Genomic DNA, 11,384 nt, shown 5'->3' with positions numbered 1-11,384 from the left:
TAATATTAACGCGATTATTTAGAGCCATTCTGTTATTGTATCTATGGTAACAGTAACGCCCCATAATCTGTGTTTTTTTAGATAAATCAGCCTCCTTACGATAATATTTTGACATAGATAATTTAAAGAGACTTCAGACATAATTCATTTTTTCAGGTAATGCCATCACGAGGTCCAGGTATATCTTGTTTCAACAGGATGAGAACACGGACATCCAAAAACATATATCAACAAAATACAAATTTATCGTTCTTGACACCTCGTTATTCATACACTATTTTTTCGACCTTATAAACATATTATACAATGAAAACGAGGGCCATCAATTTTGAATGAACTAGCCACTGAATAGGCATGTGGTAAAGGCATGTATGTACAATGCCTGCCAATCGTTACATCGTCCAAAGCTTTTTTATCCCTTAATTACTATATTCAAAAGTTGATAAATATTATATTTTAAACATGTTTTCGTGATAGTTTTTCACGTTAGGCGAGTGTTTATTCAGTTAGAGTATGGACTATTTTAACTATGTACTGATTATGATTTTACAACTGAATTATGGACTTAGTTCGACCGTTATATTTTAATTTGAGCTTCCTGGTACATCGCTCATGCAAAAGAGCTGTACAAAAATGTAATTTGGTTATATGGTTACCAACTACGCTCGAAAGTAATCAAATATGTAATATGATTTTCCATGGGAAAACGAGATCTATTTTGAGTTAAATGCAAACATGGTAATCTTTCAGAAAGTAGATCTGGCACATAACATTTCATTATTGTCACTACCGCGTGTGTGTTTTTTTATAATGGTTTCACGAATTTCATTGATACTGAGAACTGTTGACCTATTTATATTACAGTTGAAAAAAAACTACATAAGAGGAGGTGCGATGCATTTGAGTGAGTCCATCGGCCACGTGACTTCCGGGAGCACACAAGGAGTCCTTAATACTGTTTTTACTTCCGGAAAGCAGCCCAAGGCGTTGTGTATGAATAGGTACATTGATATGGCATACCTGTAGAAACCGTAATAGTATGGAATTGTTCCTTTGCTGGGTGGAATTCTGTTAGCACATGTATGCATAGAAAATCTCAACGAGTGTCTTCCGAGTTCAACGACGTCAAGACAAGGGGATACAAGTTTAAAATATACGAGGCTTGATATATTTGATCTTGGAAGACACGAGGATGAGATTCTATTTATCATCCAAAATCATTCTGCCAGCGTTTTCTGTGATAAGCAGTGTGTTGAGTGGAAATAGTACAGCTACAGTTTCAGTGGCAGATTAGTGGCGTCATTTGATTGTGACGTCATGGTAACGATGACGTCACAGCGATCTGCAAAGCATTGCGATGCGATATTTTATTGCAGCGATATATCCTTGATGAGATCATTTGATCTCACCAAGTGATATCTCACGTGGAGGCCAGTTTTGGATATCAAACTGCATTATCCGTTGAAATTGTAAAAAAATGTTTGTTGTGTTGTGTGTCTTGAATAACGCGCAGGTAACCCGAGATTGTCTCTTGCTTGGTGATTTGTTTTTAAACTGAACGTTTCGACATGTACTGTGACAAGACACAATTAGACATGCGTAATTAACTGTGTTCATAATAGCTACAAAAACCCTTTCAGAGTCGATTGTACGATTCCGACTATATCATGAGGATGTGTTTATGAATCACTACTAGTATTTAAAAATGATTTCACCAGGTGTCACGTGCTAGTCACACAGTCCGTTTTTCGTGGTATTGTGTGTTTCTGTTCACCTCGTGACTCAGGTAGTTCCCCCAACCCCCAACCTCTATTTCATCCCACCCCTACTCTATATTCCCAGACTCTGAAAGTTTATTCAATATCACATACTTGTGGTTGACCCGCGGTTTTGATATTTTCTGAATTTAGATTGAAACCGGACGCTTTTATAACTTTGTCTTCCGTAAATAAGAACACAAAATATGTGTTGACATCGGAGTATTTTCGGAGATTTGATAATGGTTCAGTTTGACGTGTGCCGTGTATTGAGATTAGATTGCAGGTGTGGGATTTCAGTAAGATCTGGAAGTCACATGACAGAGAGGTATAGCGGAAACGAAGGACATTCTTAAACAAAGATATGTCCGTGGTTGGCTATACAAATCGGACCGCCTCCGTGGTCTAATGGTAGAGCGTCCGCCCGGAGAGGGGTTCGATCCCCGACCGCGTCATACCAAAAGACGTTAAAAGATTGTACTTGTTGTTACCCTGTCTGGCGCTAAGCATTAAAGGGGCTAAAACAAGGACTGGTCGGCTCGGAGTCAGTATAGTGTGTCTGAGTGGGGACTAGTACAAGCAGCCACACACATACATACACGTGCATGCACGTCGCTATATAAGTGCAATAATCTTGGACGCGACGTTAAACCCCATTTCATCTCACCTCAACTATACATATATGTTCAAATAACTGTGTTTAAATAGATTTAGAGGTGACGGGCAACCTTTTTGTTTAATAAAGCGTTCGTTTGGCACGCCAGGATTAAACTTCCCATTCTTGATGTCCCCCCCCGCCATGATATCGCTGGAATATTGCCAACAGCGTATACTCACTCACTGAAATTCATACTCTTCAAAACGTACTCGGGATTCTCGGAAAAAAATTAAACTTTAAAGAGATATTAGTTTGTAGTATAGGTGAATGATAAAAATGAGCGAGTTAGGAACACATTACAACCCTTAGTGAAGTGTGACAGTAGATGTTATCACCAACAACGATCTTGAACCACGATAGTGGTAAGATGGGAAATTTCAAAGTTGACTTTTCTGGATCAGTAGTGCGTAATACCGCCATGATTTGTCAAAAATTCATTCACTCGAGGTATACTGCGTACAAGTCTTCGGTCGGGTAGCCTAGTGGTTACATCGTTCGCTTGTCACGTTGAAGACCCGGGTTCGATTCCCGACATGGGTACAATGTGTGAAGCCCGTTTCTGGTGTCCCCCGCCATGATGTTGCTGGAATACTGCTACAAGCGGCGTGAAACCATACGCACTCACTCACTCCAATGGCGATTCGAGGGAGTCTGTCCCACTCCTCTTGCAGCGCCTGGCCAAGTTCAGCCAACGTGGTCGGCGGCCTGTGACGTTGACGCACAAGACTCCCTATTATCTCCCAGACGTAATCAATGAGGGAAGGATCTGGGCTCATTGCTGGCCATGGTATTTAACAGTTCTTTGGATGTTGTGCTGCTGGAGGTGAGTATTGACTCTTCGTGCACGGTGAGCTCCGGCGTTGTCGTCCTGGAAGACAAAACGTCGCCTCACACGCCTTGCAAGTGTCAGTGTGTTCTCCCGATAGTACTGTCAATTGACCCTGTCTTGTACAATAGGGAGTTGAGGTCGGTAAGTCTCAGTGATGCCACCACACAACATAACCGATCCACTGCCAAAACTGAGGTCACAGGTGGACATTTGCTTGACGTTCATTTCGACGTCGCAAGGCACGACCACGCCTATCAAGGAGGCGCAAAGAGAATCAGGATTTATCGGAATACATGACACGTGGCCAGCGACGATTACCCCAGTTTCGACGATGTGTTCACACCATTTCTCAATATGACGTTTTGTGGCTGTAGGGGGCGGCACAAACCTTGGCCGTCCAGCATGGCGATGCGCTGCATGTAGATGATTTCTAATCGACTGACTCTTTAACTCGCACTCATGTGGTCGGATGGAAGTTTACAATAATTTGTTTCGCCATTTGACCTCGATTTCGTAAAGTCTTTTTTCGGATCAACCGATCCTCTACTCTTGACGTTGACCTAGGACGCCCTGAACGGGATCGATCGTCAACATCCCTGGTTTGTTGGGACCTATTCCTTAGTCTTTAAATCACAAACTGTGAACAGTTGAACGTATTTGCAACTGTACGCTGTCTTCTGCCAGTTTCTTGCCTGCCAATAGCCCGCAGACGCCCCGCGCGTTGCAGAAGCCGCTTCGATCGTTCATACACAAACAGTGAATGAAATCATCTAAACCACAACTGTGTGATAAGTAGAATGAGTAAGATTGACCGTTATAATGGTCCACAGAGATTCATCGACATTCCCTGAAATTGTCAAAATCAGGAATGACACCTTACGCACGTGTATGGCGCTACTATGTTAGGCACGTAAAACCATAGGATGTGTTTTGGTGTTAAGATGTTTGTCGTCAACACTTTGTTCTAGTACTTGATGTCAACATTTATTTTTCATGTCCCCTACTTTTTGAAAGAGTATATTTAATGACAACTGAATTTAGTAAAATATTCATATTATTGACTATATGGCGTACCATTTATCAAAGCACGCCAGGGTAGCCTATCGTCGTTTTAATTAGTATTGAGATCAATTCCCTTTCATTTTCACAAGAACGCGGTAAAGACCGGGAAATTGCTTGGCAGAATATAATATTCTTTAAATTTTAATTTTGTCAAATATAAAATCTTTCAAAGAAAGTGTTTTCGGGTTGTGAACTGACAAATCTCAATTTTATGCTCTTAAAGAACATGTTCACATTTACATGTGTATTGATTTTGGTGTAATATTTCCGTGGTTTTAATTACCATTCATACATTGAGATGGTGGGTATTCTTCAACTGATAGTTGCGTAGTGAGACTGGAAATTACTCTGTGTGAAGTGACCACGCAGCCATTCTCGGGAAGCCATGAATGGAATAGAACCGTGCTGGAAGTGTTTCCAACACAGTGACATACGCCGGTGTTTCAGCGTTCACTATTTCCTCCTCCGTCAGTCATTCACAATCAGTACATAGTGTATAAGGACGCATGTACCAACAATAGCGTGACTGGGTCCGTATTGACTGACGCTGACCCGCCCCCATGAGTGATTGACTCATATATTGACACGCGTGGCTCTCGACAGAAAGTACAAGTGATCGACTGAACAGTTTAGCACGTGATCACATATCGTAGTCACACGACTGCCTCGAGGGAGGGAATTACACTGTTGATAATTCGATCTCAACAAAATCCGCTTTTGAGTTGAACATAGTGAAACAGATGGATTTTTTTATTTCGTCAGGCGCAATTTGACATGATGCATGACTAGGCTTGAAACATCTTATTATTGTCATGATGATGATGATAATGATTATTATTATTATTATTATTATTATTATCATCATCATCATCATCATCATCATCATCATTATCATCATAATACAGATTAAAATTAAGAATGCATCAAAGAAGGTTTGGGTGATCCTGGCACACTCAAGCTGGTTAGGCTCATCATCAGCTCAGGGCCCTTGCTCCCTCTACACACGCAGCCCAGTCAGCGAATGGGACTTCTCCCAGAAAGCACTGCCTAGTCAAACCCACCCAGAACTTTTCGGAGAATGTGAAGACTCCCCAACACTGCAGCCTTCTGCATTATCCAGATTGTCAGAAGGGCTGTATTCCTGGTAGCAAACCCGGGTACTCTCTCTATGCCAGTCAACAGATTGATAGGTACCAAACCTAAGGCACCGAGAACAATGGGGAGTCGGACAACTTGGTAATTGGAATGCAAGCGTGACATTTCGAAAGCGAGGTCCGCATATTTGCCATGTTTTTCCTCAATCTTGTCAATCACATTAGTGTCAAAGGGGACAGACAATTAAATGATTTCCCTTGATTTATCAAAAAGGACAAGATCAGGTTTGTTGGCCTGGATACGTCTAAGGCTGTAAATGGGCCTATTCTAAAGAATTTTGTATTTATCATTTTCCATGACGCCCTCTACATATTATTATTATCATTAGTAGTAGTAGTAGTGGTAGTAGTAGTAGTAGTAGTAGTAGTAGTAGTAGTATTTTCGTTGTTGCGTAGTTGTTTTAATTTCGTAATTAAACGTTACACGGGATAAAGATAAAAAGAAATAGTTAATTGATTAAGAAAATATTATTACCTATTTTCGCAGAGGCTATGATATACTTTGTAGTTGTGTGTAAGTTTTCAATAGTGTTATATCAAAACAGAGCCTATACTATATAGCATTGTTATTCTTTGTCTAGATCTTCATAAGGGCCGGTATAACCTGATTAACCTCTATTGTTAGATCGATATTATCGCTTGCTGTGTCGATATATATCAAAGCATCAGTGAAGATGTGTTGGTCCACTGTTCCCCATGGCAGTTCTGGTTGAGGCCCCAGACGACTAGTCTGTCGTCTATGTTTGGCAAGTCTAGATCACTGCAGTATCAATGAAGAGAGTCACTCAGCTCCTTTTTATTATATTTTTATTAAGATAACTGAACAACTGTATTTTTCTGTACGATATGTTCATTTCAGAGACTAGATGTTAGTCTACCCGACGACCTATGCTTGTAGTACGAGGCGACTTAAATGTGGACAAGGCTCCGACAGATTGGCAGTCCCAGAAAATAAGAGTCGTAACATCACTCTGTCTGATTCATATTCACTATGTATACGAGTCCAACAGTTACTACATGACACACAGACAATGGCTAAGTTGAACACATACAACGTAGAATAGGTCTTCAGTCTTCAGTGTTAGTCTTAGTGTGTTAAGAGTGTTAGTGTGTGTTAGTATGTTAGTGTGTTGTCGTAAGAGGCGACTAACATCATCTGTTGGTCAGGGTCGCTGATTTGGTTGATGCATCTCATTGCTCGATGCTCATTATGCCAATCACTGGATTGTCTGGTCCAGATTCGATTATTTACAGACTGCCGCCACATAGTTGGATTATTGCTGAGTGCGGCGTTAAACAAGAAACAAACAAAGAAAGTTTGTAAAGACCGGCACCTGGGCATGGAGCATAATTTCTCTTTAACGTATCCCGACGGTGTGGATGGTTACTCGTGATATCAATCACTTAATTGTCTGGTCGAGTCTTTATTATTGGCGGTATATAGCTGTGACACACACACACACACACACACACACACACACACACACACACACACACACACAGAGAGAGAGAGAGAGAGAGAGAGAGAGAGAGAGAGAGAGAGAGAGAGAGAGAGAGAGATGTCACGATACGTCCACGCATACCGGTTTATGCACAGATATAAATCAGTGCACTTCCGAATTCCACTTGATTCTCTTTGACAGGATGCTTTGATATATATGCCTGAATGGGAGCACACTGAGGACGCACGTTGTTACAAGTACCCACTAAACTAAAAAATACCGCCGCACGTCATCCGGGGGAGATATATTTTGTTCACCATATTTTTGGCATGAGTAATAATTTATCACGTACTAGTTTGCTGGATTATTTATTATTAACCTGACTCAAACATGAAACAACACACGTGTCTCCCTTTGCATTAAAACACATCTGTGACGTCAATCGTTATGTGATCCGTTATTTTTCAGGAATGGACGAACAGTTGCCAATTTTATATGCCTATATTATCATAAATTAACATTTCAATTAATGCACACCTACAAATGACGGAACTATCATTTAATTTTTGGGGAACTTTTAGACAAAAAAAGGTTTCAGTCAGCTGCTCACAACATACAATCTTTACTCATATTTTCCCCAGAACACATTATCTTTGAGAACATACCCAGAAAGCGATTTAATATTTTTCTTTGAATCGACATATGTTTTCAGCGAGGCTGAGCTCTTCACAAGATACAATGTGTGAAGCCCATTTCTGGTGTCCCCCTGCCGTGATATTGCTGGAATATTGCAGAAAACGGCGGAAAAAAACAAACCATACTCTTCACAAGATACAACCTTTTCTCTGATAGGGAGGCGGTGGGGTAGCGTAGTGGCTAAAGAGTTCGCTCGCTACGCGTTAGACACGAGTTCGATTCCCCTCATGTTTGAAGCACAGTTAACTATGTTTATAACGAACACGCTGGTAAATTACTGGCAGATATTACGAACTTATTTTTTGGTGCCGGCCAGTTGCTGTATATATGCTGTACATATACTTATAACGAACTGCGGTTATAACGAACTGCGGTTATAACGAACTTAAATAAGTGATCCCTTTGAGTTCGTTATAACAGTAATTTACTGTATTTCTAAAAACGTATACTCACTCACTTAAAAAAAAACTCTTCAAAAAGCGTATACTCGGAAATATATCAAAATTTCCAAAATAAGTGTCCGTGATATTGCTGGAATATTTCAAACGCGGCGTAAAACCATACTCACCCATTCATTCTCTGAAGAAGAGCCAATCAATACATATTTATCCCCTAGCTGTAAGTATGTCCACTATAGGATTTGTTTTTGGGGGTACATTTGGGGGAACATAAAAATCCACTATATCTCGTCCATTGCAGCAAATTAATGTACAGATATTCTTACTTTCTCCTGTATTAAATGTCCTTTACAAAATTCACTTCACTCGTACTCGACGATGCGATCATTGTAATTGACTTGTGCTGATAATTTGGATATTAAAATGGTCACTCGTATCCAAAAATTGATTTTGCATGCTGGAAGACATTTTACAAAAATAGTTTGAAATATCTGAAACATTAAGTGACATGTCACTGAAAAGTTGAACGCACCAGTGAATTGCCGGGTTAGAATTAGTCTTCAGTAGCCCATGCTTGTCGTAAGAGGCGACTAACGGGAGGTGAGGCTCGCTGACTTGATTGATGCATGCCATCATATTCCATTTGCTTAGATTGATGCTCATGATGTCAAAAAACCATCGATAGTCTGGTCCTGACGCGATTATTTGCAGACCGCCGTCATATAGCTGGAATATTACTGAGTGCGGCGTTAAACAACAAACAAACAAACACACACAAGAAAAACAGCGGGTGATGTTGTGGAAATACACTTCTGGAACTATTAAGTACACGGAGAGTGACAACACTTCTCATTAAACTAAAGCCACTTTCCCTAGGGAACCTGGGACTGTTATGAGACGCTGGACGTTTTACAGGTTTATTGTGTTCTCGCCCTATCGTTCTCGTTGAACAGAGTACAGATCGAACACAGTCCTAGTACTAGTACAGAATCAGTTTATAGATCATCAGTCTGGTTTTACGCCGCTTTTAGCAGTATCACGGCGGGGGACACCAGAAATGGGCTTCACACATTGTACCCATGTCAGGAATCGAACCCGGGTCTTCGGCGTGACGAGCGAACGCTTTGACCACTAGACTACCCGACCGCCCTTCCTCTGGAATATGTTCATATACATGATAATTTATGATTCCTCGTGTGAGTAACTATATACCCGACCCACAACGAGAACCATATCGGAAACATATTTCAGCTAGTAAAAATAAAACAACAACAGAAGATTTTTCAAGTTAACATAAACAAACTATAATTAGATTCTGAATAAACTTCCTTCTATTGATGTGAAACTGCATTCTCCGAGACCAAGGCAACACTGAAAACGAACAAGGGTCAACGAAAATGAAATGAATGAAAATATTTAATAACGGTGGTTCTCCCGGAACACAGAAATTCGCATGTGTTGTTATTAACGTAGACAGACAGGAAGTGAATTTTGTGTAGAAGGTGTGTGGTATCCCGGAAGTGGACGCTTGACAAGAAAGTCTCAGTCCTTTATAGATCTTGACTTTGGTCTTAAGCTGTCATTGTCACCTAACAAAACCCCAAGCGGGAATTCCGGTTTGGAATGGGTGAATGAGACCGGTGAAGATCCGGGGTAGAATAGGTCTTCAGTAACTCATGCTTCCGTAGAATGCGACTGTGCTTGTTGTAAGAGGCGACTAAAAGGATCAGGTGGTCATGCTTGGTTGATGCATGTCATCGTATCCCAATTGCCTGGATCGATGCTCATGACATCAATCACTGGATTGTCTGGTCCAGATTCAGTTATTTACAGACCGCCGTCATATAGCTGGAATATTGCTGCGTGCGGCGTTAAACAACAAACGAACAAACAAAGGCAAAGAAAGTGGAATGGGTACCAGCAACTAGCGGGTCGTAAGTGACGGCTTAATGGATCGGGTAGTCAGGCTCGACGACTCTGCTAATTGCGTGTGATCGTGTTGATCGTTGTTCAATAACCCATCAATCGTTGGTACAGGCTGGATTATTTATAGTCCCCCGAGAGTGGACAACAAAGAAAGAAAGCTACCAAACAGCCATTACACAGATCTGGGCGTTTTATTTTGTGGTAGATGTATGGGTGACTCAAACAAGGTGGTTGTGTGTATCAGGCAGTCAGTAATTTCAGTCATTGTCAAAATTACTTAATAATCAATCAAAAAATCTAAAAGATTTAAATCATATTTCACGCTAAAGGAACAATGAAGTCTCGTTACTCTATTCATTCGGATATCCCACCTTCTGAACGTTCATTGGAACGTTTATCCATATATAAAAGATAGCTACGTGATAAATACTTTTTACTAACATCCTTAAAGAGGATGCGCCCCTCATGGTTTATTCTCCCTGCAGTGTTTTATTGAACGATAAACAACCCCCACTAGTCGTTTATTTCTTAAATATAAAGTGACATTACGCCGTACCAATAATTCGTGAATCCGGATATTTGTTAATCCGAACGATTTAATCGGGAACGCTGTCCGGATTATGGGGGCTTCAGTGTAACCATGGACATATTTAGACATGCAGGCCTCTCGGGACACGCTGCCCCAGCGTGTTGCCTATATAGGTCATATAGATATGAATACACTTACCTGTTGCACCAGGTAGACGGATGATTCACTTGTACAGCATGTGTTGTGCAACGCATTGGGGACATGGTGTTTATAAATATCAGGGCCAACACCCAGCGGGTACATTAGTCAACTAAGATCGTACGTTTTCTTTTAGTAACGTGACTATGTTCAACCTGGGGTTACACACACATACAATGCTTATTTCGTAATCGTTCTTCCAGCTGTGCCACATTTAGCTAACATTGTGACATATGGGGTCTATACAAGGGAAAGGGTGACGAAAGTAATATTTAGGGGATTTTGTCCCACAGAACCATGGTAGTCGTTGTCCTGTCTTCTATATGTTGCAAGTCAGTAAAAAGAAAGGGGAATTGCGATGATGATAGGTCCGGGGTTTATACTGTTATTTAGTAACTAAACCAAACATTTAAACATGGTAGAGGTCATGTGGTTGCAAAGCCACAGTCTTCAGTCTTTATTGAATTTACAATTTATTTTGACACAAAATTAACCAGCCACAGATTAGTTTTTACAAACTGTTGCAGTCATGAGTGATGGTTAAATAGACATCAAGTTTAATAAGAGTTCTTTCAATTTTTAATTACATACAAAAAACTTAGCATACGTTCTTTTGCCCCTCTGTTTAGTTCAAACTGAAATTCAAATGGATCTGTACCAAGTGAAAAACACCTTGATCTCTGATTGACAGGACAGTTTTTTATGTATTTAAAAAACTTCTTACATAATATAGTC

The sequence above is a fragment of the Haliotis cracherodii genome, unplaced genomic scaffold (genome assembly GCF_022045235.1).
Source record: "Haliotis cracherodii isolate W230 unplaced genomic scaffold, xgHalCrac1.p SCAF_16, whole genome shotgun sequence".
Lineage (NCBI taxonomy): Eukaryota > Metazoa > Mollusca > Gastropoda > Lepetellida > Haliotidae > Haliotis > Haliotis cracherodii.
This window is presented reverse-complemented; position numbering follows the sequence as displayed.